Source organism: Macaca nemestrina, chromosome 12 (assembly GCF_043159975.1).
Source record: "Macaca nemestrina isolate mMacNem1 chromosome 12, mMacNem.hap1, whole genome shotgun sequence".
Lineage (NCBI taxonomy): Eukaryota > Metazoa > Chordata > Mammalia > Primates > Cercopithecidae > Macaca > Macaca nemestrina.
In genome coordinates, this window is record NC_092136.1 from 42385012 (window position 1) to 42407088 (window position 22077).

The window sequence follows — 22077 nt, forward strand, 5'->3', positions numbered from 1 at the left end:
CCCAGCTATTCCAGAATACTTAATTTTTATTAGTTTGTTCTTCAGTTTTCACTTATTTCTTAATTTGTTGGTTTCTTTGACTTATACTCCTCAAACTGAAAGCTACTTCACCACCACCACCATCCCATAGGTGCAGAAAGTTATTTAAATTGAATGACATGCAGGAGAGCAAACTCACACTTATACTCATTTCTGGAGTCAGTTCAAAGGAAAGATAGAGGCCTGTGTGCTTCCAGTTTCTTCTCCCAAACTCACTAATCAGATAAGTCTTTTTTGACACAGATTGTAGAGGAAAGTGAGAGAAGTAAGAATTATTATGCTAATGGATACTATTTAAGTTAGGAAACGTGGGAAGAAATTTCCCTCCTGAGCAAAATAAAACAACTTTATTTAAAGAAGCTTTATTCCATCTAAAGGATGAAATATTAAAAAGGCATTAAAATAATAGTAACACTTTCTAACAGTATGTAAATGTTCAATATATTGAGTGTCAAAAGCAGAATCTACTCAGTCATTCTCTAATATGCGTTGTTTTACTTCTTTGTGGCCCTTTTCCCTAACAGAGTTTCAAATAGAATGTTATTTAAGGAGGATCCACAGACAATATAGTTTTGAGTATGTTATTCAGTTGAGAATGTCTATTTGTTGCCTCCATATGTGATCATAAACAGAGAAAAGAAAAAAACGATGAGATACAAATATACAAGAATTATGTTCAAAGATAATGAAGAAAATGTCCTAAAGAGAAGAAACACATTTTTTCAGATCAAAGGGACCAACAAAGGCTGAACAGACGAATAGAAAAATTCCTCAGCATCCAGGTACAGTCCCACGATACTTCAGAATGCCAAGACCAAGAGAGATTCTAAAAGGTTTTACAGAGACCGGAACCTAAATGGTTTTAGAGAGATTCAAAATAATAAAAACTAAATTGACCAGATTTTTACCAGCAATACCACATGCTAGACAACAAGGAAGCAATAGTTTTCAGAATTTGATGGAATATCTCTGGAACCCAGACTCAATGTCCATATGGTATTGACAATCCATATTTATTCAATGCTCACAATGGGCCAGATCTTGTTTTAATAACTCTACATGTACTTACTTACTTGATCCTGTGTGTTAGACACAACTAAAATCCAATCTCTCAGATTAAGAATTAAAAGCAGAGAGAGGATAAGTAAATTTCCCAAAGTCATATGTCAGTGCTGATATTGGAGAATAAGACATCTGACTTCAGAGTTATTACGTCAAATAATTTTCCCATGGACTTCATATTATCTCTATCAAACGTGAGGCATAGAGATTGCTTCACTACACAAGAACCCAGAGTTTACTTTTTATATATTAATTTTGGAAAAAAGAATAAACAGGACGGGCATGGTGGCTCACACCTGTAATCCCAGCACTTTGGGTGGCCGAGATGGGTGGATCACAAGGTCAGGAGTTCGAGACCAGTCTGCCCAATATGGTGAAATCCCATCTCCCATCTCTACTAAAAAATACCAAAAAAAAAAAAAAAAAGAAAAAAAATTAGCCGGGCGTGGTGGTATGTGCCTGTAGCCCCAGCTCCTCAGGAGCTGAGGCAGGAGAATTGTTTGAATCCAGGAGGCTGAGGTTGCAGTAAGTTGAGATGGCACCACTGCACTCCAGCCCGGGCGACAGAGCAAGACTCCGTCTCAAAAAAAAAAAAAAAAAAAAAAAAAAGGAATGACCAAATACTATAACCAACCAAGCAACCAACCAAACACACAAATGCAAAGGCAAAAATAAATGCATTACTTTCCAGAAATAGTGCTTTCAATGTATAAGTGTACGAAGAAGCATCTCATAATTTTAATTATGGAAATGGCATGAAGATCAGCTGGGCTAGTTGAGCTTGAAGTCAGACAGTCCTGGGAAGAATAATTTTGAAATAAAGGAGTTGTAATATAATAAGTAATACTACATGTAGGAGAAATAAATCTTAGATTTATGAGAAAGTCATTTGTTATTTTAAAAAGAAAGGCAAACAGAAAGATAAGAAACTCCAGGAGAAATTTAAAAAATCTATGTAAGAAAATCAAATATTAAAAAAACTAAAACGTGTTATAATTTAAAATAATTAACAATGTTTATAACTTACAGTAATTGTTCTTAGTCTTAAATGAACCATAGTTGTAATAACAGGGCAGGAAATGCTACTTTGTGCTTTTTCAATTTTTAGAATCATTGTATAACAAAATAGAGAAAAATGTAATTATTGTTACAAAGCAATATGAATTATGTGTCAATAATATTAAAGCAATATTATAACTGATAGAAGTTTGGAAATAAGGTGGGTAAGAGATACATTAAATTGTAAATACAAATTTCTTCATTTTATATTGGTTATAATAAAGACATACCATTATATTTGATAAAGAAAAAAAGCTATGGTTTTAATTTTTTCAAGTTTTAAATATAACTAATAGAAAAAAGAAAAAAACTATCTTTTAGGACTTGAGAAAAAAAGCGTGAGAAAGTATGTCAATGCAGTTTGAATTTGATAAACCAAGAAATGGAAACATACTAATATTATTTAAGGTAATGAAGTTAGTCATAAAGAAAACTTAAAACTGAAAAGGATTAATAATCCATGTAAGGCTTAAGGTTTGGATAAGAGTTGCTAAAAATGATAGCTTATGTTGTTAAATTATTTTCTACCATGCATACCTTTTAAATAATAAATAATTTTAAAGTTTTTGACTGAATAAATTGATTTTATTATGTTATAAAGTCATTTACTTTTTATAAAAGTTTTCCTCCTGTTACTGGCAGGAAAGTGATGTAGGATTGATTAGATTATGAAAGCAATCTTCAGTTTTCTTATATTTTTAAGAAATGTAGGCCACAGTGCATACATATTAAGATTATATCTACCTTTAAAACCAACAAACCAACCAACCAAACAAGCAAACAATAACTCAATGCATACATTAGGAATAAAATTTCCTGTATCATACCTGCCAAAATCATTTCCCTACCACAGCCATTTCATTGAAAACAATTTTATCCATTGACTAATCAACACAATGTGTTTAAGCTCTTCAGACATTGGAAAGCACCATTAATATTTGAAACATATGCTTCTTTCTTTTGTTTATTTATTTCAATTTTTTATTGCAGTAAAGAGTTTAATTCACACAAGGCCAGTCATGTCGAAGCAGTTATTACTCAAATCAGTCACCCTGAAGGTATGGAGATTAGAAGTTTTCAAGGATAGTTTGGTGAGCAGGGAACTAGGAAACGGGTAATGTTGATTTATTGGGGATGAAATCATAGGGGTGTGGAAAACCATCCTCCTGAAGAGTCAGCCTCTGAGTAGAGGTCACAAAACTGGTTCAGTTACGAATCATGGGTCAAGCTGGAGTCAGCTTACGATCTCAAAGTCTGAAAAATAATCTGTAAAGACCAATGTTAGGTTCTACAATAGTGATGTTATCTATAGGAGTAATTGAGGAAGTTACAAATATTGTGACTTCTGGAACAATGGTTGGTTATTCTTTTTTTTTTTTTTTTTTTTTTTGCCTTTGAGTTTTTTTGTTTTTTGTTTTCTTTTACTTCTATTTTAAGTTCAGGGGCACATGTGCAGGTTTGTTACATAGGTAAACTTGTGTCACAGGGTTTTGTCGTACAGATTATTTTGGCACCCAGGTATTAAACCCAGTACCCAATAATTATTTTTTCTGCTCCTCTCCCTCTTCTCACCCTCCACCCTCAGGTAGGCCCCAGTGTCTGTTGTTCCCTTCTTTGTGTTCATGAGTTCTCATCATTTATCTCTCACTCACAAATGAGAACATGTGGTTCTGTTCCTGTGTTACTTTCCTAAGGATAATAGCCTCCAGTGCCATCCATGTTCCCCCAAAAGACATTACCTCATTCTTTTTTATGTCTGCATGGTATGCCATGATGTATATGTCCCATATTTTCTTTATCTAATCAGTTACCGATGGGCATTTAGGTTGATTTCGTGTCTTTGCAATTGTGAAAAGTGCTGCAATGAGCATTCGCTTGTATGTGTCTCTATGGTAGAATGACATCTATTCCTCTGGGTATATACCTGGTAATGGGATTGCTGAATCAAATGGTAGTTCTGGTTTTAGCTCTTTGAGGATTCTGCTTTCTATAATGGTTGAGCTAATTTACACTCCTACCAACAGTGTATAAGTGTTACCATTTCTTCGCAACCATGCCAGCATCAGTTATTTTTTGACTTTTTAATAACAGCCATTCTGACTGTTGTGAGATGGAATCTCACTGTGGTTTTGATTTGCATTTCTCTAATGATCAGTGTTTTTTCATATGCTTATTGGCCGCATATATGTCTTTTCTTGAAAAGTGTCTGTTCAGGTCCTTTGCCCACTTTTAAATGGTTTTTTTTTTTTTTCTTGTAAACTTATTTAAATTCCTAGTATAATATATGCTGGATATTAGACCTTTTCAGATGCATAGTTTGCAAATATTTTCTCTCATTTTGTAGATTATTTGTTTATGATGCTTTCTTTTGTTGTGAAGAAGCTCTTAAGTTTAATTAGATCTCATTTGTCAATTTTTGATTTTGCTGTGATTGTTTTTGGCATCTTCATCACGAAATCTTTGCTTGTTCCTATGTCCAGAATTTATTGCCTAAATTACCTTTCAGGGTTTTTATAATTTTGAGTTTTACATTTAAGTCTTTAATTCATCTTGAGTTAATTTTTGTATATGGTTATCCTTACACAAAAGCTGATATAACTGTGGCTACATCTTGGCAGAATTCAGGCGCATCTCATAATCCTGGTCTTGTGGGCTTTCATTAGTTTTATAAAGCCAGTTTAGTTTTGGGAAGGGCTGTTATTATCCTTGCTTTAAGGTTAAACTATAAACTAAATTCCTCCCAAAGTAAGGTTGGCCTACTTCTAGGAATGAGCAAAGACAGCCAACCTATGAGGCTAGAAGCAAAATGGAGTCAACTATGTCAGATTTCTCTTACTGTCACAATTTTGCAAAGGCAGTTCCCACCTCATCCTGGATTGTGTGAGCCTACCAAGTTAGGAAAAGGCCAATGACCACTCCACCTTCTTCCTACTGACAAGGGGCATAGTTGGAGTAGGGGTTGCCCCCAGGGTAACAGAAGTGAAATTGTTTTGCAGTTGTCTGTATGTATTCACAAGTGGTGCCTGGTTGAAATTCTAGGGTCTACATGATAAAGACACTAGAACTCTTATCCACAGCTTTAGTACAGCACTTAAGTGAACAAGGGACTATAAGATAAATAATGAGCCCTAACATAAGAAATGAAAGTCATGGCCGGGCACGGTGGCTCAAGCCTGTAATCCCAGCACTTTGGGAGGCCGAGACGGGCGGATCACGAGGTCAGGAGATCGAGACCATCCTGGCTAACACGGTGAAACCCCGTCTCTACTAAAAAATACAAAAAAACTAGCCGGGCGAGGTGGTGGGCGCCTGTAGTCCCAGCTACTCGGGAGGCTGAGGCAGGAGAATGGCGTAAACCCGGAAGGCGGAGCTTGCAGTGAGCTGAGATCCGGCCACTGCACTCCAGCCTGGGTGACAGAGTGAAATTCTGTCTCGGAGAAAAAAAAAAAAAGAAATGAAAGTCATAGATTTAGGAGTTCCCGTAGAACTGTATGTCTTCTTTTTAGACAATTGATATTATTTGGTCCACATAACCACTAGCATTTCCTCATCTCTAAATTTCTTATATATTTAGCATATGTTATTCTCATTTAATATGTCATCCTTCTTTCAATTCCTAAGTGATTCTTTTCTGGAAATAATTTCATTGTATAACTCACTGTTGACAAGATAGCATAAATTCTCCTGAAAACCTGAAGCTGGCATTCATCCCTCTCTGGAGTCCCAAGCTGACATGTTGATTAAAATTAGCCATATTTGATTTTGAAGTAGTTAATTACTGACAAGTCCAGCTTGCTTTGTACTTTCCTAAACACTTTCTGAAATGCCAAATTATCTTTGAGGTCTTTGAAATATCCAGTATGCATTTCTATTCATTATAGGTTCTTAAAAGAGAGTTAGTAGCCTATTGAAGCATTCCTACAAATAGAATTTAGACATTGAAGTTTAAATATCTCTAAGAACTGTACTTTAACATTCTTTTATCAAGAAAACACATACCAAATAAGCAGCATCTATAGATTTCACAGGTGTTGAGTGCAGATGCTGATAAATAGGTGCACTTCTGTAATGCACAGTTTGTCACCTATTATGCTGAGCTAAAATTAAGCAAAATATAAATGAACTCTACTGGTCACTGGATAGCAAAATAACATGAATTGGCTATTTCAATGATGAATGGCCTCATTTAAGCATAAGGTATAAGAGTTCTAGCCAGTTTTTAAATAGAAGAGATGATTTAGCAAGTGCTGGGAAATTGCTACTAGGTCTCAAAGTAGAACACTGAATAGCTCCACCTAAGTGACAAATGTAAAGTTAACTTAGCTTTGTAAAGAATTGTGCAAAACTGTTAAGCCATTACATTATTTTTTCCAGCATGGCCTTGGACTACATAGTCTTATAATTAATTCTATTGCTGCTTTCTCCTCCTTCTTGTTACACTATCAATAATAACATGAACTTATAGCAAATACACAGAAAATTCATGAGAAGGCAAACAAAGGACAAAGGAAAAGAGATGCAAAGCAAGTTACATTTAGTTTGCTTATTCCATTGTGCATCTCATTTTGGTTACAAAACTAATTTGTTTCACATATGAAATTTAGGGAAAAAAGTTCAAGTGGACTACAGTGACATCTGGGAACAACCTCTAAATAAACCATTGGTAAAAGTAATGACTCACAAAATCCCCTATCAATAGCATAACAAAAATAGATTTGAAAACAACCCGGTACAGTTAATCCTCAGAAATACTCAGGAAGTTGGCAACTCTGGTAATTGGATCTTTTTGGTAGGAACTTTAGTGCTAACGCATTCTAAAATGACTTTATAGGAAAACTATGCAAATAAAAAAACTTAAATCTCCCATCCAAGGTTCAGGGTATTGCATTATTTGAGGCATTTTACCAAGCAGATTCCTAATCTGTTTGTCCTTTCAGATACTTACTTGCTTTATGTCCTGAACACCACATAACTATAGACATATATTTACTGAAATGATTTAACCCCATGTTTGTGTCTTCTGTAAGACTGGAAGGTTCTTCATAACAGTAATAATGCCTTTATTACTTATAATCATAGCATCTACCATTGAGTAGCTGGTAAACCTGTTTGCACCATGTCATTTTACCTATGGCTTGTTTGTTAGCTTCTCTCATGGACTTTGTCTACATATATTCTCTAATATTTGTAATAATCCAGAGAAGAGGCTAATATACCATTCTTATTTTCTGAACAAAGTAACTGAGAATAAAGAAGTTTTACTATTTCCTATTTAGGGCCCTGTGAAGTAGAGATTTTGAACAGTCTCTCTGACTGCAATGTTCCTGTGATTTATCGTAAAGGATAGCATTTGCATTACAAGTTATCACAAATTTTGCAGTTTAAAGGAAAACCCATTTATTAGCTCATCTTTATGTTATTTCAGAAGTCTGAAACAGAATGGATAGGCTTCCTGATCAGGGTAACAGAAAACTGAAATCAGTGTCTGCCAGACTGAGTTCTCATTTGGAGGCTTTGAAGAAAAACCCACTTCTGAGTTTTTCTTGTTAGAATTCAGTTGTAGGACTGAGGTATCAATATCTTCACTGGCTGTGAGTTAGGGTCCTCTTTCATTTCCTAGAGGCCACCAGAATTTCTTACCCCATATTTCTTCCAACTTCAAGCCAGCATTCATTTCTGCTTGAAATTTGTGACATCCCTCTCTCTGTCTTTTAAACCAAGATTTAAAAGGCTTATGTAATTAAGTCAGGCTTGCCAAGGTAATCTTCTGACATTAAAGCCAACAGACTTGAACCTTAATTACATCCACAATATTCCTCCACAGAAACATGTGTGTTAGAATTTTGATTGAATAACTGGGAGAAAGTGTGCAGGACTAGACATCTCTGGGACCATCTTAAAATTCTGCCTGCAAATTTCCCTGCTCTTGCATTCTTGGCACATCATAGCATGATGCCTAATGTATTATGCATTGAAAAATTTTATATTACAAAATCCTATGCTATGTATGTGTAGGATGACAATAACTATTATTATCCGAGATCTTCCAATAATCATCATGGGAAAAGATAGAAATAATAAATTCAAAGCAGTTTATAGCTTATAGTATCACAGCAAGATTCCAAGGAAGAGTAAGGTTAGATTCTGATATTTTCTCACAGGAGTACCTTTTGGGCTAAATTTACACTAATAATCAAACTATCTAGAATATAAAGTGGAAGAGAGTGTTTAATTATGACCATCTCAGAATTCTGGGAGCTCAAACAAGAAATTAACTAGAAAAATCACAGATTTTCTTTTACTTTTACTTGATTTATCATTATATTGTATAGTATAATGGAGAATGGGAGGACAGTCCTCTTTCACAAGACTGTTAAGGAGACTGAATTCTTTACCTAGGCAACTCATAACAGGGTAACTTGTAACAGGGCATCTCACATAATGTGTTATGTTTTAGCTAACTTTATATGCCTCATGAAGATTTCTTCTTTTAAACTTAAATCATAATAGCATCTTAAGTATTTTCTCCAGTAAAAAGCTCAGAGTTATCAGGAAATAGAACTCAAATGTGCTGATCTTAAGACATCAATGGGAAGAATATTTTATTTTATTTTTTCTTAATTAAAGTTTGTTATTTCACGTTTTTTTCTTTCTCCTGCTTGTGGAGTATTGCTCACTCTATCATTTTCATCTCATTAATACTAACAAATAATAACTTGCTAATAGATAATTTGATTGGATAGGATATGTTTAATGGCTCCTTTAAGGGTATTTCACCTTTATTTTGTTTTTTTTCCTTTTTTGCCCTGTAATATGGTTATTTTAATTAACATTTCTAACTTTTAAAATTCTGTAATTCTTTTTTTTAAATAAACTCCATCTCCCTGGGGAAAGAAAATTGTTCAAATGTAATTTGCTTCTTAAAATATTATTTGATTTTGTGTGTGTGTGTGTGTTTTTTTTAAAGCAGTAAGCAGTCAAATAAATGAATTAAGTTGCCTGATAATATTTCTCAAGGGGGTTTCTTCCACTCTGAAATTGTAACTTCTATTGTCTGTTCATTTTAGTTACTAATTAAAAATGTTATTTCTTACATAATTGCTTGCACTTTTAAAACATTACTAGTTACATTATAATAAATTATGTCTTGCTTACTCATAATTAGATAATACCTGAATGCACACAGTCTGTTTTTATATTATCAAAAGTGCCTAGAACGTGCTTAGAAGAAACATAAAGATATTTCATTTTGATTTTAATGTTTCTCCACTATGTTCTCAACTCATTCATTTTAAAGGTCTAATCCAAGTAAAATCTCCACTTTTCTAGTGAAACTCACTAGGTTGTTTTAAAATAACTCGGCGTTATTGACTTTTTTTGTTTGTTTGTTTGTTTGGCAAGAACAAATTAAAAACAGTCAGTCAGTTGTCTTCAGCTCTTCCACATAGCTTGAGTACTTTTAGAGCTGTTCCCAAAGTAGAAGTGCTGACTAGATGCTCAGTTATTAATGAAGTTCAACAGTTTTGTCTCTTTTGGGGAGATGTAATCTTCCTACCTCATCGCTTATTTTAAGATAAACCACAACAGTCCATCTTTGTTTGAAATTGTATATTGCATTGTAAATGCAATTTCTATTTCTCCTGTTTTTATTTTACTGTTTAAAGCAAGCAAATTAATTTAACTGTAAATGGATGTAAACAGATTTACAAAGTTCAAATTATTATAATACTTAATAATGATAATGCCCTTCTTCCATCAATAGCTGTGTCTCTCTGCACAAAGGCTTTAGTTTCACAAAAGAAATGATCAATTTTATTTATTTATTTATTTATTTATTTATTTATTTATTTATTGAGATGGAGTTTTGCTCTGTCACCCAGGTTGGAGTGCAGTGGCGCAATCTTGGCTCACTGCAACCTCTGCCTCCAAGGTTCAAGCAATTCTCCCGCCTCAGCCTCCCGAGTAGCTGGTATTACAGGCGCCTGCCATGCTTGGCTAATTTTTCTTAATTTTAGTAGAGACGGGGTTTCACCATGTTGGTCAGGCTGGTCTCGAACTCCTGACCTCAAGTAAACCACCCGCCTTGGCCTCCCAAAGTGCTGGGATTACAGATGGGAGCCACTGCGCCCAGCTGATCAAAATTCTTAAATAATTTATGTAAAAATTATGATCATAAAAAATGAAAGAGAAATACTCCCAGATAATATATAATTTGGTTTTATCTTAGAATTAGTGAGAAAAGGCTCGTTACATTTATAGCTGCCACTCATTTTAGATTAGAATCCTGTTACTATTCAGTTGATCACCATTAGAACAAAGATGCAATTTATGAGGGAAAGGCCTAGCTGAAACATTGAAATATATATTTAAGTGACTACTTTTAGGGAATAAAAGGAAGTTAGAATTACATGAGTGTATGTAAGATTATAGAGGATAAAAGCACTGTTGGTCACCTTTGCCAAACCACAAAGTCAAGAAAGGTGTGAACAAAAAAAGATATACATGCACATGCTTATTGCCATTTCATAAACATACACTGTAGTGTTTCACCTGGACTTATGAAGCCAATGATTAAATGTTTCATAAAATTCATTGACACCAGAAGAAATGATCCACTGGAATATAGCATGAACATTTCAGAGGCTACACCCATGTTAAGGGTGGGCTGTGAATATTGATTTGATTCCAGTTCTGTGTTAAGTAATAAGCATGTAGACCTGCTAACTGCAGTAACTGCAGTAACTCTGTGTTACAAGGGCACCCAGGGGAAAAGTAAGTGTTACATACTAGAATTATACGTATTTCCACCAATAGTTATGAAAAGAACCATAATACCCATAGGTTAATATGACTTTTCTTAGAGATTTCCCAGAATGAAATAGCAATGTGTCATGGTAAACCACTGACTTTAGGTAAGAATTCAGAGTTGGGAGTAGCACCAGCTTCTCCAATGACATGAGAATGAAACAGGATCCAAGCCCTGTAGTTGTGGCCAGGACTGGATCCTTAGGAACTGTCCTCTTATCATAAAGCATTACAAAAAGCCAATCTATTTTCTGTGAGGTCCAGCTTTATGGAATTAGACTCTTAAAATTTTGAATTTACATTTCAACTCATGAATACCTATTGCAATGATCTTAATAGTTCAAACACTTTTCATATGAACTTAAAATTAATGTTTAAATTAGTATAAAACAATTATTTGGCAATTTTAGTGCAATAGTTGCTAGATGAAGGTTTTAAGAACCATTCCTAATGATGACAAATGAGAAATGCACGCCTGAAAACAAGCAGAGTCTTTCCATGTTTGCTCCATTATTTTTGCACCAGGCCTTTTTTATAACTAATGCTACAACCACACTGGGGACCACACTCACATTCTGCCCTTCCTCACTTACAAAGTAGTGGTAGTAAGATTTACCTCTTGAGATTACTCTGAAAATTATATCATGTATACAATGCCTTACAGATCTAGCACAGTGCTCGACAGTGCCCAAATACATACTGAGAAAGCGTTATTGCTTTCTTTGTGTTTTTCTTCAGAAATATACAATATAAACCTAGAGGATTAGTACTTTTTCTGATGAATGTAGGAATATGGTCACTGAGAAATCCATAAAATTACTGAGAATTTTGAATTTAGACGTACCAAGAATGACTCTTTTTCTAAGTAGAATGCAACAAGTAACAGTATATATGGAATGTTTCTATAGTATTAGAGATTTGGTTAAAATATTTCATCTGTAGCCAATTCTAAACATATCAAAATAAGCATATCCAAGATTTAAATTCATCTTCACTATATGTAATATTTCATACAGTATAATGTAATGTTTCATATACAATTTTCTAAAATTGAATTATTCATGGCCAGTGTATGAATGTGTGAATGAATGTATGCCATATTCATCTTTGTTCCCTGAGTACATCTTCTAGGAGGAATAAATCATAACACATCAAGGTTTTCATTGGAAATGGAATCCATCAATGGAAAATTGATGGTCTCTACCTAGTCTCTTCTGCTGAAATTTTTGAGAACTATTTGTTAAAATCATTTTTTCTTCTGCATAAACAATTCCATTTCCCTTAAACCTTAGTTTTATACCACCTGATCAGTTTTGAATCTCTGAGTTGTTCGTGCCACTAATAAGGTAAAGAGGGCTTAAATGGTCAAGATATTCAAGAAGGATATAACTTTAAATTTCCTGACCATTTTCTGATACATGCATGTTAATTAATTATTATTTAATTGGGATACTGCAACTTATTCCTCTCCTTTCTCTCTGAATCTTAAAAAATATTTTATAACATTTGTGAAAATAATATACATTCAATCAATAATTTAAAAATTCCAAACACTGAAGTACTCTAGTTGACAATCTTTTAAAGTTTGTTTTCCCTGATAGTACTTTAAAGTAGAGGCACAGAATACATTACAGACACAGTTTCTGCATTTGTCCCTGGGGCATTCATTGTCCTCATGTCATTTTGCCAGGACAACGCTCATATTAACCTCCTATACCAAAGGCTTTCTTTGGGAAAAACATAGTTCTCCAACTGTGATGAAACCAATCAGATGAACAACTGCAGAAAATCTTTAATATGAATGATAACAGTAAGAAAGTTAAGCCCAGCACAAGAAAACCAGATCAGTGGCAGAACAGGAGTTGCTCACTCGGAGCAGAGCAAACCTGAAACAGGAGCAAAGAAACTTGAGGATGGTAAGGGAGGTTCAACATCTAGTAAAGAGAAGTTTCCTTCTTTGTGAATGTAATTTGCTCATTTTACAGCTTCTTCTCATAACATTGTCTTTTGCTTCAAGACCTAGACTAGATTCAGTTTTAAGATAGCATTTATCGATCATAAATCGTAGCATTCTATGATCTTAATATTCTGTCTCCTTCCTATCTTTTCGCTACAGCCTCAAACACTCACCAGTATCCTGTCTACTAAGGTTACATTACATGAACTGTCGTTACCTGAACTTATTCACATCCCTGCCTTGGTTGACTCTTTCAAATATCCTTCCACATGGAAGAATCTTCCAACTTTGATCTGTGCCTATCAAAGGCCTTCTGAAATACTTCCTATTTATAAATAGTTGCCCAATTCAGAGAGCTAGAACGGAACTTCAGCTTCATATAAAAATGCAGATATATAAATATAATTTTATTCTTTAAAAAGCACCCGATATTCAATTTCAAAAATATATAAATACAAAGGAAAAAATATTTTTAGGATACCTATAGAGCAAACTATCTAGAACATAGTCATTCACTCATTTATTCCACAAACATTTACTGAGCTCTGAATATGTATCTATGACTATGACAAGCACTTTATATACATTATCTCACTTAACATGATAATAAACACCTTCTGAAATGATGACTTCAGAAGCCAGGTTCTATTATCATTCCCAGAGTGCCAAAATCAAACAGTTATTAAGAGGTAGAAGCAGGATTTAAATCTACCTAAGAATTATTTCTGAAACTGTTCTTATCCATAATGTAAAACTGCAAATCTGCATATATATGTTTGTGTACACATATATTACAAATATACATGCACATATACATGTAGATTGAAATAGATGGACAGATTTATTGATAGAGATATTTTAATTTATATCATGTTACTAATGCTATAGACTATTTTCCCTTACTTTTATCCATTTTTTTTTTGTTCTTTCTCAGAGCTATTAATTATACATCAGTTGTGGTAATTGATACTTTCTTCCTTCACCTTGGAGAAGAAATGTTGTAGGAAAATTGAAAGTGCAACTCTGGAATCAGATAGTGTGGCTCTAGTGTACTTACGAGCACTAAAATCATGGATTACCTACTTAAATCTCAAATTCCTCATCTATAAAATGATGCCAATGTGCTGTGTTCATAACATTACACAATGCACCCTGAAAGATGGTGATAGGAGTAGCCTGACACATTGTAAGTACATAATGTAGATTAATTTATTACTTGGTAAATATGTTATTTACAATGCACAGAAAAGGTACAGAACTTGAGGATGAATTTATGTCTCATTGAATTTCACTGACAGCATGTAGACCTTTGCCTTGTACATAACCATGTTTTCAATAGATGGATAAGAAATTGAATTTATTGTTGATTCAAAAAAATAACTCCTATTCTGATAGCCAGATTATGCTACTAATAAAATAATTCAGGGGAAAAACAAAAACAAAAACAAAAACATTGTGTTGGGGAAGAGGAAAGATTCAAAGCAGACCCAGAGTTGCCTACCAAGCAAGTTGAGAGCAGCTCAAAGAAAAACCAAGGATAAACATGTGTGAGGTGCTTGTTGTGGAAGGGACTTTGTGGTTTTGGGCAGCATATTGTCTATTGAAGAAAAATAGTATGCAAAGAGATACAATAGAGTATCATGTGCTAAGTGCTATAATTGGCATACGATAAATCAAATTTTAAAAAGAGAGTATAAGAACACAATGAAAGAATGAAAATATTTGCCTAGAATCATAATGAAGGCAAGACAGAATATAAGAACAGGATATATTGGAAAGAGTCATTAAGTCAGTCTGTTTTGCAGATGAGAAACTCAATTTCAAAGAGCTGAAAGTTGTTAGAGATTACAGAGTCCAAAAGATAATTTATAGCGCTTTCATTTGAAGTAATACATGTAAATGTTTAAGGTAATGTGAAGCTTATTGAAAGCAATCAATAAATATCATTTATTATCATTTTCATTCTTCTTTATGGTTACAGAGTTGATTTGCAAATCCTTGCATCAATTTCCAAGCCATTACTTAAATCAGTCTTGTTATTCTGAAATGTCCTTGCTTACAAGAATTCAATGTTTTAAATATTTGATTTATATAAAAGCTAACAAAGTTAATCCATTCCTTAAAATGTATAATTTTCTTTAAAAAATAAATATTTGACTATAAATGCTAATTTCATCCTTTGGAAAACTACTGTTGTGTACATGTCAATAAATGCAGTATAAAAATTATCTAGGCTATCAAAAGCAAAGTATAAAAAGTTTATAATTTTATTTCATAATCTATATTTGTAATTTTATAAATTATAAAGGAGTTATTATTTTGGGAATAATGAACATTTCTATGTTTTGACAATTATTTTCCTTAACATAGAGCAGAGCTTAGAAAATGTTAAATGTTAGCATGCTTACATTTTAAATTTTCAACATTTTTCCACGTAATAAACAGCTTAAATTATTTATTTATAGAACCATTTTTTTTCTGTTTTATAGCATGATAATCTTTCTATTAATATATATTAAATTTTACCTTTCAAATTTATGCTAACTAAAAAATTGGGATTCTGGTCTAAAGAAAGGTGACACAACATCTGTTAGAGAAGAAAATATGGCCAAATCTATCAACAACCATCTCTCTCTTAGATCCTCCTACCTCAGCTGATAGAGTAAAAACTAAATCATCCATTAATTTAAACTCAGACTATGAACCTAGAATGGCTTAGAGAAGCTATGCTTCCTCCTCCTCAATTTCTCTGCTATTGACAATATAGCTACCTTTTACGGCCCAGTTCACTTGTTTCAGTTGAATTGCTATTAAAAACGGAAAACAAAAATAAAACCCTCATATTTAGTTGACACCTGCTCTGGCAGATAATGCAAAAAAAAAATTCTAATTTGTTCTTATTTATTCTCAAAATCCCTTTGAAATGAAATCATTATTCTTCACATGGAGAAAATGAAGCTATGGAATGTGAAGTGTTCTTGCATATTAATAAATAGTGGAACTGAAATTCAAACTCAGTGTAACAAGTTAAATTGGGTCCCCTAGCAAAAATTCCTGTTTCAGCCCTATCATCCTCTTTCTCAAAATGTGGTCTTATTTGGAAATAGGGTATTTATAGATGTAATTAGTTAAGAGAAGTCATACGGGAGTAGGGTGGGCCTTTAGTCCATTACATTTGGTATCTGAACAAAGGGGAAGTTTAGACATAGAGAGAGATTGACATGTGGATGAAATATGATGTGAAGAGACATAAGGAGAATGCCATGTGAACGTGATGATAGACATTGGGGTGTTGTGCCTATAGGCCAAGGAATGAAAAAGATTGCCTGCAAATCACCAGAAGCCAAGAGAGATGTAGAACAGATTATCCCTACAGTCCTCACAAGAAAACAATCACATGGACAACTTGATCTCCAACTTCCAGTCTCCAGATAACAAGAAGACAAATTTCTTCAATTTAGGCCACTCAGTTTATGGATTGTTTGTTTGTTTTTGTTATAGTAGACCAAGCAAACTAATAAACTCTGGTCTTTTAAAGTTCATGGTTTTCCTCATGTTTAATTATTTGCTCTCAAAATGCTTCTGTATTAAACCTGCTTTGTACCATAGATAAAATGTTATATAGAAGTCATCCAACACTGTAATTGTGTCCTAAATATATCTAGCTCCACAGAGAGTCAATAATTATTTATTCTTGAATGATTCTTAGATGAGAGAAGTTTGGAGCAAAATTTGGTATTAAGGACAGCATAAAAGATACTGTCCTTAATACCAAAGAAGAGAGCTGTGTCAGATTTTTCCATGTTCTGGATCATTCCTATCTCTTTAGGGTAGTTCCTTGTATACCAGGGACTGGAAGCCTGGGAATTACATTGTCTAGAATTTCCCTATGCAGAATTTTAGCGTAAAGTTTACCAACAAAGGAGAGACACACAAGATTTGGATTGCTGAAGGGAAAGCAGAAGATTTTCTGATGTGGCAATGGTAGATAGCCATAGATTTTATCAAGCCCACTGCAGCTTTTTGCATCACCTTCTGGGTCATCTGCATGAATCTCACCTTTCTCACTACTACAGGTCCTTCTAAACTAGACTTCCATGATCTGGTTGGGAGTAGCAACATTCCGATTCTATTACAGAGACTGACAGTGGAGCGCCTTCCTGACCACTCCACTAGCCCTTCTAATGTAATGTTTTTTTCGTTGTTGTTTGTTTGTTCTGTTTTTGTTTTTGTTTTTAGACAGACTCGCATTCTTGTCACCCAGGCTGGAGTGCAATGGCGCGATCTCGGCTCACTGAAACCTCCACCTCCCAGGTTCAAGAGATTCTCCTGCCTCAGTCTCTCCAGTAGCTGCGATTACAGGCTTGCGCAACCAAGCCTGGCTAATTTTTGCATTTTTAGTAGAGATGGGTTTTCGCCATGTTGACCAGGCTGGTCTCAAACTCCTGTCCTCAGGTGATCTGCCCGTATCGACCTCCCAAAGTGCTGGGATTACAGGCCTGAGCCACCGCTCCTGGCCTCTTTTTATTTGAACATTCTACATGGGTTTTTCTTTTCCCGACTGAATCCTGACTGTTAGGGAAGACGAGGGCAGAATACAATGTTTGTTTGTTTGTTTTTCTGTTTAACTTTCACTTGGAAAATCTCATCACTCCACATCAAAAAATAGTAGTTTTGAGTGATGGAAATGCATTTTTTATATTCTGTGCATTTTCATCGAGCAAGATTCCACTTGAGCATACAGAAAGAAGTGAGTGAATCTCAACCTCACCTCCTGCTTGAGAGAATAAAAAAAAAATTCTGATCATAATGACTTCATGATAGTATAATGAATCCAGGCAGTACATTCTAAACTCGATGCATAAGCACCTTATGTATAATTCATGGCTCCATCCTCCTAGCATGGCAAATGTATTTTGCTAAAACTCATGTTACCTCTCTACAGGATGTCTTGTAAATATATATACACATTTTTAAATATCCTTGTCCCTTTTATTTTTCCTATGCCCAGTTCCCTGTTATCAATTAATGTCTTATACTTGCCAGCCAATATAATAAAACACATGTCTGAAGCAAAATCTAGAGATCCATTAAATAACAAGTTGAAAATATCAACTTAGTTAATATCACATTAAAATGGAACCAAGCACTTAAATGATTCTAAAACACAGCTTTCGATAACTTTTTTAAAGTGTTTGACACAATCATTGTTGTAAGGAGGGGACTTATTATTAACCTATTTAATTAATATAACTTACTTTTAAGTTCAAAACACTTTAGTATTACAATATACTTTATTTTGTGATTTATGAAACTCTTAGTGAACCATTTTCTATTAAGCATTTCATTTAAATTATTTTGTAAATTTCTGTTCTCCTTTTCCTTCCCTGACTTGAGAAAAAGACTTGTATTTTTTAAAAAGTAAATCTAATCACCTCTACACAGTTTGGGAAAAGAGTTAGTTTGCACCAAAGGATTTTGATAAGTTTTCCTTTCTATCCAAATAGCCTTGTACAGTTGATGGAACTAACTTAAGAGTGAACTGACAGGATTTGTCCAGAAAGTTTGTAATATTTGGGTCATGGAGGTAAAACTCTAAAATTAAACTAACTTCACTAATAGGTTACCAATCTTGCAATAGATTAGAATTATGTAATTAGTTTTTAAAAATTCAGATAACTTGGCTCAACCTTAGATCCATTCAATTCAAATGTGTAGGGAGTATGATCCAGGATTACGGATTGATAAAAACTCCCCCATATGATTCTGATCTATCTGGTGTGTAAGCAGCATTTGGGAACATCTGTTCTGTATCTATTTTTCTTAATTATAAAATGTCATATTGTTAAAATCAATACAGAAAATAAGTTTATTTGTTCACAATTGACTTATTATTGATGAGTGAGGCGTTTTGAATATTAGCCTTTAGGGAAAACAAACTATTTCAGTTCATGCTCCAATTGCATTTTTATTTATATAGCCAATGAAAATTTATTGAGCACCTAGTATTTCCCAGGCACTTTTTTCCTTCAACTCTCTGACATCCTAGATTAATTGATCTTCAAATTCTTTGTTATATTCTCAGAATTCCTAAAGTTTTTGTGCACTCAGTACATGAAAAGTGGAATACTTAAATGATTCTTCCAACCACAAATTATATTTTCAGCCATGTAATAAATATGAGCAAGGAGGATAACTTACACAAAGGTAGAAGCATTGTCTTTCTGGGTACATGTCTAAGCATGACCTGCAACCTGGGCCCTACCCGGATTATCACACACTTCCTATCCTTCTAGAACCACACAGCAGACAGCAACACAGAAACAGTAGACACTCTCAGCCCTGCCTCAGTACTGCATTTACTTCACCTTAATAAGCCTGTGAAAATCATTTCTGGATTTTTTACAACTAAGGATGGTTATGAGGAAAATATTGAATAGTGCCAAGCACTGATGGTGTCAAGCACTCCAAAATGCTAAATGGAGTGAAAGAACATTGGCAATGGTGGTGTAGTTTTGGAGAGGAAAACATTTCAGTCTCAGAGCATGAGGTTAAATGTAACATAACATGTAACTCAGTAAATAGAATAAGTAACTGCTCATTCAGTCATTTATGTCACAACTTGCTTAGTACAAATCCCTCATTAACAAGGAAATTTGCTCCATTTGCAAAGGGCTGATCTTACGAGGCTGGTATTTATGCTGCCTTGTCTGTCTAAGTCTCATCTGTTATTTACTCAACTACAAGCAAATTGAAAACAGGAGAATCAAGAGTAAAAACGTTTTGTTACCAAATTGTTTTCCTCAATGATTTTAAGAAGAAGCACTTTGCTTTCTGAGCAGACTTTTCTAAACACCTGCAATAAAAGCATACCATCGTTGGCAAACAGACTTCAGCTCACATGCCAACACTGAATAATTGGTAGCAGCAGCTTGGAGGACAATGTTGTGAAGGACTGTGAGGTCCTGTCCAGATGTATAAGGAACAGAACAAGTTTCCAGCATGGTCACTGATGTCTGATATAGGCCAGGGAAAAGGCTGGATTTATGTTAAACCTGACTGAAGATAACATTATCATATTATATATTTTTTTCTTTATATGTCTGTCACTCCATTAGTATAAGCTACTTCAGGGGAGGCATTGTATTTTGTTTTTGTATCATCAATAGCTAACACATAACCACGGTATACAGTTACCCACAGCTGAAATTTAATAGCCATTTGCTGATGACTGGAAGAAAAGAACCCAGTGGTGATCTGGCCAGATTTCTGTTCCTTCCCAAGGCAAGATTTAACATCTTTATATGTAGCAACAAAACTACAACTTGCTCTTTCCACTCAATATAGCCTTCTGTCCCAAAGGGAACAGGAGCTATTTTGATTCTTCAATCAATCCTATTTTTTCCTAAATAACTTTTTTTGTATTTCTAATTTAAGTATTTATTATATCTTAAGTATTATTTTAATACTTTTAAATATAGTAACTATTTATTATATTTTATCATTTGTCACTTCTTGCTTTCTATTATCTTATAAATACTTCCTTCTTTTCTTAATTTCAAAAGCTGTTCAACCTTCAAAGTATCAATATTTTAATGACTATGTTAATTGTTTTGAAGTAAAGACACACACACATGACACATATACCTTAAAAACATATATTTGAAAGAACAAAGAATCAAGGCATCTCAGTTTTGTAAACTATTTCCTGTATACTTAATTATATAATTCAGAAAATCAGATAATTTAGAGGTGACTACTCTTTTGGTAAATAAACCAGATTTTTTTTCATTCACCAAATAACTCTTCACAATTTTTTTGCAAACATATACATATTTTATTTTTTTTAGATGGAGTCTCACTCTGTTGCCCAGGTTGGAGTGCAGTGGAGCGATCTTGGCTCACTGCAACCTCCACCTCCCAGGTTCAAGCAATTTTCTCTAGGCCTCTCAAGTAGCTGGGACTACAGGCACATGCCACCATGTCTGACTTATTTTTTGTATTTTTAGTAGAGACGGGGTTTCAGCATATTGATCAGGCTTCTTCCGACCTCAGGTGATCCACCTACCTCGGCCTCCCAAAGTGCTGGGATTACAGGTGTGAGCCACAGCGCCCAGCCACAAATGTTATTTTTAAGAAAAAAAAAAAAAGTAATTACTATATGGTTACTTTCAGCCTGTTAATAATTCCAGAAAAACATGAATAAAATAGAGTATATACAGATGTGAGATTCTTTAGAGGTTTGTTAAAATAACTCTCATAACCATGGATGTGAGTAATTTATTGAGATTGGCTCATTTTCAATGAAATTGGAATAATTAACTGAGAGCACAGAGGACACCTGGTCTCTGGATAGCCGGAGAACTCACTTGCCCCCCAGGAACTTATTAATTGATCACTTGACTGAGCATATATTTTAAAAAGAGCATTTGGAGGATATATATAAATCTATGGTATAGCCTATCTTCACATGGAACTTACAGACGACCGAGGAAAGTACATTGCACAGAGAAAAGGAGGTAATATGAAATTATAAAATAGGAGTTACCATCTAACATGTGACTCAGTTTATAAATCTGGAGTCATCCTTGACATTGTCCTGTCAGGACACAGGCATGAGCAAAGATTTCATGACAAAATCACCCAAAGTGATTGCAACAAAAGCCAAAATTGACAAATGGGATGTAATTAAACTAAAGAACTTCTGCAAACAAAAGAAAATCTCATCAGAGTGAACAGGAAACCTACAGAGAGGGAGAAAACTTTTGCAACCTATCCATCTGACAAAACTCTAATATCCAGAATCTATGAGGAACTTAAAGTTTTAAAAAATCTCATTAAAAATAGGGCAAAGGACATACACAGGCACTTCTCAAAAGAAGACATTCATGCAGTCAACAAACATATGAGAAAAGTTCAACCTCACTGATCATTAGAGAAATGCAAATCAAAACCACAATGAGATACCACCTCATGCCAGTCAGAATGGCAATTACTAAAAGGACAAGAACCAACAGATGCTGGCAAGGCTGCAGAGAAATAGGAATGCTTTTGCATTGTTAGTGGGAATATAAATTAGTTCAACCGTTGTGAAAGACAGTGTGGCGGTTCCTGAGAAATCTAGAACCAGGAATACCATTTGACCCAGCAAACTC